Here is a 6,949-nt window from a genome sequence, read left to right as displayed (position 1 = left end):
TGTGGGATCAGTTGGAGTGAAGTGATGAATTTGATTAAATTTACTAGTTGTTCACCCAGTGAACGGTAACAATTGATTATCCTGGTCCTGATATCATCACAGAAATGCAGCAATCGCACTTGAATCAGTGGCTTAATGATTTGCTTATTTGCAAATCTGGAGGTTGTTCATTCGACTATTCACTGTCTCAAAAACACTGCCGCTCTTTATTACACTTACAAACTCATTGCCCCGAATCCGAAATGTGCTTTGAATTCCTGATTTGCTGGAGGAAGAATCTTTGAAATGCTGGGATGTGTGAACTTTTGATATGAATGCATGCCCACCTTCAATCTATTGTCCACATAAGTATTGTCGATTATACCGCAATTCTTTGTTTAACAGATTCGCTTTTTAAACGAGGGGTCGGTGTGGTAATACAAAGTACTAAAATGATCAACACAATTCCACCGAATGGTTCGAAAGAATTGAGATCTTCATTAGAACCATCTTGCAAAGCAAGTTGTTTATCTTCTTAAACATGGTTTTCCTAAATACCTCTCAAAAATGAGCAGTTTCTGACTACTTTGCAGGCAGAATACTTGAAAGAATTTCATTCTGTTTGGAATTATTTGTGGCACTTTTAATCTACCGGTTAATGTCTCCAATCGATGAATGCAACTGAGAACATCAGAGTCAACCTCACACTACTGTCAGAGGAGGGGAAAATAGAATCGTCTCGCACGCTGCTCTTGAGCAAATCACAAATTTCCAACAACTCAATACGTGCAACCAGTGGGAGTGCAAAGGAAACAATTAAACAGAGCACCGTTTCAATTCTGGGAATCTTTAGAAACTATGTGAGAGGGGAATGAAGGGTGGACTGACCGACTGAGCAGAAACTGTCAAGGTACCTTCCCCTTCTTGCAGGAACAGAGACATGAACTCTGATGTTCTCGAGGCATTAACTGCTTTGAGACATTGAAAGCATTCCCATCAGAGCTGCTCCACTCACGCTATTATCAGTCAGGAACAATAAAACCTGATTCCCTGATCAGGCACCCAACTCTGGCCGCGATGTGGAAAACACCCAGTCTTAACCAATACACCACAAGTGCTGCCTCCCGAGCTGTTAGACTGTTTCTTAATGGCAATGCATATGGCGTTTGATTTTTCAGGTCATACGTTTGAGCAAGTCATCGACTGTTTACAGAACGGAAAGAGGCCCGTCATCCAAGTTTTCAGCTCTTGGTATGTCCCCTTGTGTTCCTAAATGTTTCAAGCACTAGTCGCAATGCTATTATCCAGTCACGTTTTACAATGTATGTGACTTCAGTTTAAGATGGATAATCTTTGTTTACACTCCCTCGGTGATCTGAACCCCATTTCACTTCCAGAGGTAAACGCACAGACACGTTCTGGAGAGGTGACTGTGGCCTCAGGAGATATCGGACAGAAAGTAGTATTGCTCTCAATTGGCTTATTTTGTCTCATTTCAGATTTCAACACCAGAGTCTGGTTACAGCAATGAAATGAAGCATTCAGCCTTTCATTTGTCCATGTTCCTCCCCGATCTAAGCATTGAGCTACAGAGGCAGTGTGCTCTGAGAGAAGGATTCTCATTCTTTTGAAACAGCAACATAATAGATGATTGGAAAGTCCCTGTATTAGAAAACAGTCGTAACAAAATCAAGACAGAACGGAAGGCATCACGTGCAGAAGGATGGGAGACTGTAATGCCGAATCAGACAGTTTCCAGGATGAAAGAAACAGAGACCGTCCATGGAAGTCTTGTAATTCGGATTACGTGCTCTGACAGCCATGGTCTGCAAATCGTTAGCATTTATTGTTACCAATATGTAATGCTGCCTTCTCCTTAAAAGTAGAATTATGACCTGGACATACAAACATTAATCGTGAAATTGATCAAAATTGATGTATTGTTTTATTACATATTTTGGCAGCAAGAATAACATGTAAACACTTAGATTATCATTAAAATCCAATATTAAAGCCAGTTAGTGCTTTCACAAAACTACAAAAGCAGAGGAAGAGCTGGGAGTTGCATGACGGAAGGAGGCGACTGCTCCTGCTTTCAACCCACAACTTTTCATACCTTTCATCCCAAGAACATGTGCAGAAGCAAAAAACTGGCAAACTGACACATATTTTTTTTAAAAAAACAGAAAACGCTGGAAGTATTCACCTTGTCTCGAAGCTTCTGAAAGAGTGGTAGAGCTCAACACCATTACAATCTGATTGTATTTACTTTGTATTCACGATAACTAATGTCCAAGTCACAATTCATTCAGATATGTTCCCTCATCTTGAAAAGGTATGCACGCTGTCAGTTTGCCATGAGAAACGGTTTGTCAATTAATTCAACACAGACAGGATTGCCGTTTAAAGCTGCGTGAAAGACGTTACAAACGGTCATACCAGACAAACTGAGGTGCCATGTGAAAAATGCGTGTTTCATTCAGTAAAGCGAAAATAGAATTGTTCATAGAAAATTGTGGTGAACTGTCTGCTGATTTTGTTTTGATGAGGTCTGAAGATAACTCTCCTTCCCACTCCACCGAGGACAAGCAGGTCCTTGGACTCCTCCACCGACAGAACATAACAACACGACGGCTGGAGGAGGAGCGCCTCATCTTCTGCCTAGGAACCCTCCAACCACAAGGAATGAAGTCAGATTTCTCCAGTTTCCTCATTTCCCCTCCCCCTACCTTGTCTCAGTCGGTTCCCTCAATTCAGCACCGCCCTCCTAACCTGCAATCTTCTTCCTTAACTCTCCGCCCCCACCCCACTCCGGCCTATCACCCTCACCTTGACCTCCTTCCACCTATCACATCTCCATCGCCCCTCCCCCAAGTCCCTCCTCCCTACCTTTTATCTTAGCCTGCTTGGCACACTCTCCTCATTCCTGATGAAGGGCCTATGCCCGAAACGTCGAATTTCCTTTTCCTTGGATGCTGCCTAACCTGCTGTGCTTTAACCAGCAACACATTTTCAGCTCATTCATAAAGCTAATCCAAAACGATCAGATAAATATAGATTGGCAAATCAAAAGACAAAAGTTCTGTGAGACCACTGTGCCTGAAATCTGGGGATGAAGGAATATAAGGGATAATAGCAATATTGATCATAAATTGGCTGCGTGAAATGTTACTGATGAAAGGTGCCTGCCTGAAACTTCGATTTCCATGCTCCTCGGATGCTGCGTGACCTTCTGTACTTTTTGAGCACTGCTCTCATGCTGACTCTGATCTCCAGCATCTGCAGTCCTCACTTTCACCTGCGGGAAAGGGAACAGAGTCATCATTAACAATTGTGTTTTGAACTGGAAGAATTTTCCAAGCGAACTTTGACTGAGCATTGGGGTGTGAAAGTTCTGGATAGATTAGTTGAACCCAACAGAATTCTATGATTGATCAGAGCCCCCAGCGCGCCCATGAGTTTGTCTGATTGGTTGGAGCACCAATGCCTACAGCTTGGTCATGTAGAACTGCCTCTTCTACGCTGTTGGGCATTATACATCATCAGTTCAGATGGGTCCTGCAGCATGCACAGGGTTAACATGATTGGAGAGCATGCATGTGGCGAATGATCATTGGAACGAAATGTTGTCGTCTTCAATCGATAGTTGGTGAGTGAGGGCGAAAGGGGAGGGAAGCACCAGGTGCTAGAGCCCAGTTAGAGGTTTCATGTTTGGTCATTATATGACTCTGGACCCAAACACAGTGGCTCTGGGCTCGCCAATTAAGCCAAAGACAGCCTGAGTCTCCTTCCCAGAAACAGACCCCAGTCAGCCGCCGCTATTCCTCGTTCAGTTTTATCTTGTTTTAATTTATCAGGTCACTGTTGGTTTATCTATCTTTAGCGTGAACAGAGATGAAAATAAGTGATATTGTTTGAAATCATTGTTGTTGTCCAGGAGTATGTGGTGTTGTTGGGAGACGTTTGGCTGTGTATTAGTGACTGGGACTGATGGTAAAGTGTACCCCATGAACACCTCCGTCCCTTACCTTGCTGTAAATATTTCAGATACGAAAATAATGAACATCTGTGTCCTTTTTTTGGAACAAAAACCTGCTTTGAAAGGTGGTGAAGATTGGACTGAAGCAGTGACAGTTATTATCTTTTTTTACTTGGTCAATTCGTGCACATCACTGCTATTAATCATGTCCGTGCTAACATCACGGCTCTTATTCAGCTGTTTACGCGTTGGGCCAGTGGCGCAATGGACAACGCGCCTGACTACGGATCAGGAGACTGTAGGTTCGAGTCCTACCTGGCTCGAGGGAAATGCAGGCATTTATTACGCATTTGAAAACTGATTTCCCTTCAGCTGAAATAAGATGTGAGTTTTTAATCTGCAGGAATAAGAATGCCTTCATTAATTGTCCATGACAACCTCAGGGTCAATATTCCAGAGTCATCACAGGAGGAAGACGAATAGTCGGGCACCTTTCCATTTCACAAAGCCACCGATCGCATCATTGTTGCTCGCGGGAACGCTCGGCTTTGAGCATTTTTTTGAAACTCCTTGGCCCATGGATTCAGAGAAGAATGAAGAGTTCAATGTCCAACTAATCTTTATAGAGAGTGAGTTCCAGAGTCTACCACCTGCAGACTGATAAAGTTTTCCGACAAATCTATTCAAAGCTTTCTGCATCTTGTCTGAACTCTACAAACGCTGGTGATCGATCAAGAGCAACTGTTTCCTTCAATCTGTAATTCCATGCTTCTCATTATTTCCTACACGTCAATCATGTCTCCTCACAATCAGCTCTGCTCTGAGAAAAATAACTCCCGTTTTGCCGAGGCCAGACCACTCAAAACATTCTTATGCAGGAAATTCAGAGTGTAACGTCGCTGTTTGTTTTGGTGAGTGTGTAGTATGATTTACTTAGAATACTTTAGCTAGGTTGACTTCCAGTTTTTAAAACAGAGAGAAAATTATTCACAAAACTAAGGAATGAAACACAATAAACAGAATATAAAATACCCACAGATCTTAGCTATCTAAAGTAGACTTACATATGCTTTTCAAAACAATAAACAACAGTCCTGATAATTAAAGCCCATAAACACAGAATACAAATGAAACTGATTTACAGGTCGATATTAGAGGTGCAGAAGATGAGAGACATTCACATCACTGGCACACTGAAAACCTTCGTGTAATTATGTGTGGCTGATACTTTGGCAATGGTTAACAAAATGTTTAGGCTGTCAAATAAATTTTGAAATTCTTGTGTTCGCTGAAATTTCTTGCCTGTTTTGAGCAATTCGGTGAGTTGAGCAGTCCCACTTCTAACAGTCAGCACAAACTTTCAGAAAAAGTCACTCAATCCGGTAAACCGTCGTACTGCTCTCTTCGTCAACAATGTATAAAAATACCCCGTAACTTTCGTTTTCACATCCCGTGGGGCTATTTGTCCGTGTTCAACGACATAGTCCAGGAAGGTGACTTTGGCTTTGGCAGATCTACTTTCAGTTAGGTTTACAAATCAGTTTGACTTCCGTATTCGATCAAACAAGCCCGAGAAATTCTGTAAATATTCAATCCATGAGAGACTGAATGTCCCAGGCACACAACACACCAAACTGTTGTGTATCCAGCAATTACCTTGTCCGTTAACCTTTGAAATACGAGTGAATTTGTTTTGCACAAACGGCATTACTTTAAATTTCTGCAGTCCAGTTGGCGTTACAAAATTGCCTTTGATCTTTCCGACAAAGTTTACTGTCAGTAACCTTTCAGGAAGTCCAACTTGGAAATGTAAGTTGCTCTTCCAATCTCTTCCACATAGTCCTCCAACTGCAGATGCGTATATGCACCAGTCTTTCTAACAACATTGACTTTGTGATAGTCCACACATAACTTTTGGGTCTTATCTGGCTTTGGCACCATGATAATGGGTGAACTCCATTCATTGAAACTCACTTTGGTTATGCCATCTTGGAGCATACGTGACATCTCCTTATAAACTTGCACCAACTTTATAGGGTAATGCCTGCATGGATGTTACAAAATCAGAACAGCAACTCCTATATTTACATCATCTACAAATAGGTTATTAATTCCCAGTTTATTTCAGCATGCAAGAGTAATAACTCTTACGATTTTCTTCTGGAAGAGAACTGAATAACATTACCAATATTGGACAACTTTTGCATTTTCCAATTTTATAGCAGGAACGTCCAATGCAGAATTCCCTGAAATTGGTTCTTCCCAGTGTGTTGTAGTCAATAACACATTCTACCCTTGCGTTCGTTCTTTGCCAAAATACCATTAGCCCATATTCCCATCACACATTCTGTGATATTCATTCATGCCAGGAGTTCCTATCAAGTAGCTAACCTCACTCGATTTCCTCTTAATTTGATAAGGTCTTCGAAACCTTGCTTTATAGTTTCACCAGTTAATGAAATTTAAATAAATACATTGTTCCCAGTGGCAAAATTCTGATTTTTTTGTTTCTCATACACTTCATGCTTCACCATTTGCTGCGATAATTTTAAGTGCTGTCTCGACAACTCTCCAACATTATTTAGCCCAATTCTAAAATTTGACACCTCGTTCAAATGCGTGGTCTCTGTAATCTGACTTATTAATATTTCCTTATTAAATTGTAATGGCCCTCTGCCTTTATGCCCAAAACTGGTATCAGATAGTCTTAGTTTGGTGGAAACTTTCGATATATCTCAGATCGCAAACAGCACTGACGCAACTCCCTCATGGAAATAATCTGGCTATTCCGAACCATAAAATCTCAACATAGTCTTTAATAATTAACGTCGCCTTTCCAGTGCATCCTGTGATTCTGGATGGTACACAGTAGATTTGATTCGTTTTAATCCGAAGCTATCTATATACTTCCTGGAAAGTTGGATGTGAAGTTTGACCCTTGACATAATTGTATCTCTGACGGTAGTCTTTATTTAGTTTTTGTAAAAATCG

At 41.3% G+C, this 6,949-nt stretch overlaps 1 non-coding gene across 1 annotated transcript; it reads left to right on the top strand.

Moving 5' to 3' along the window:
* The first annotated feature begins 4,208 nt into the window (after positions 1-4,208).
* trnar-acg (transfer RNA arginine (anticodon ACG)) lies at positions 4,209-4,281 on the top strand. Its single transcript has one exon. It is a non-coding gene; the product is annotated as a tRNA-Arg (tRNA).
* Positions 4,282-6,949: the final 2,668 nt, after the last annotated feature.

This window comes from Hemiscyllium ocellatum, unplaced genomic scaffold (assembly GCF_020745735.1).
Source record: "Hemiscyllium ocellatum isolate sHemOce1 unplaced genomic scaffold, sHemOce1.pat.X.cur. scaffold_460_pat_ctg1, whole genome shotgun sequence".
NCBI classification, from domain to species: Eukaryota; Metazoa; Chordata; class Chondrichthyes; order Orectolobiformes; family Hemiscylliidae; genus Hemiscyllium; species Hemiscyllium ocellatum.
The sequence above is the reverse complement of the archived record's forward strand: the minus strand, read 5'-3'. Positions and strand labels throughout refer to the sequence as shown.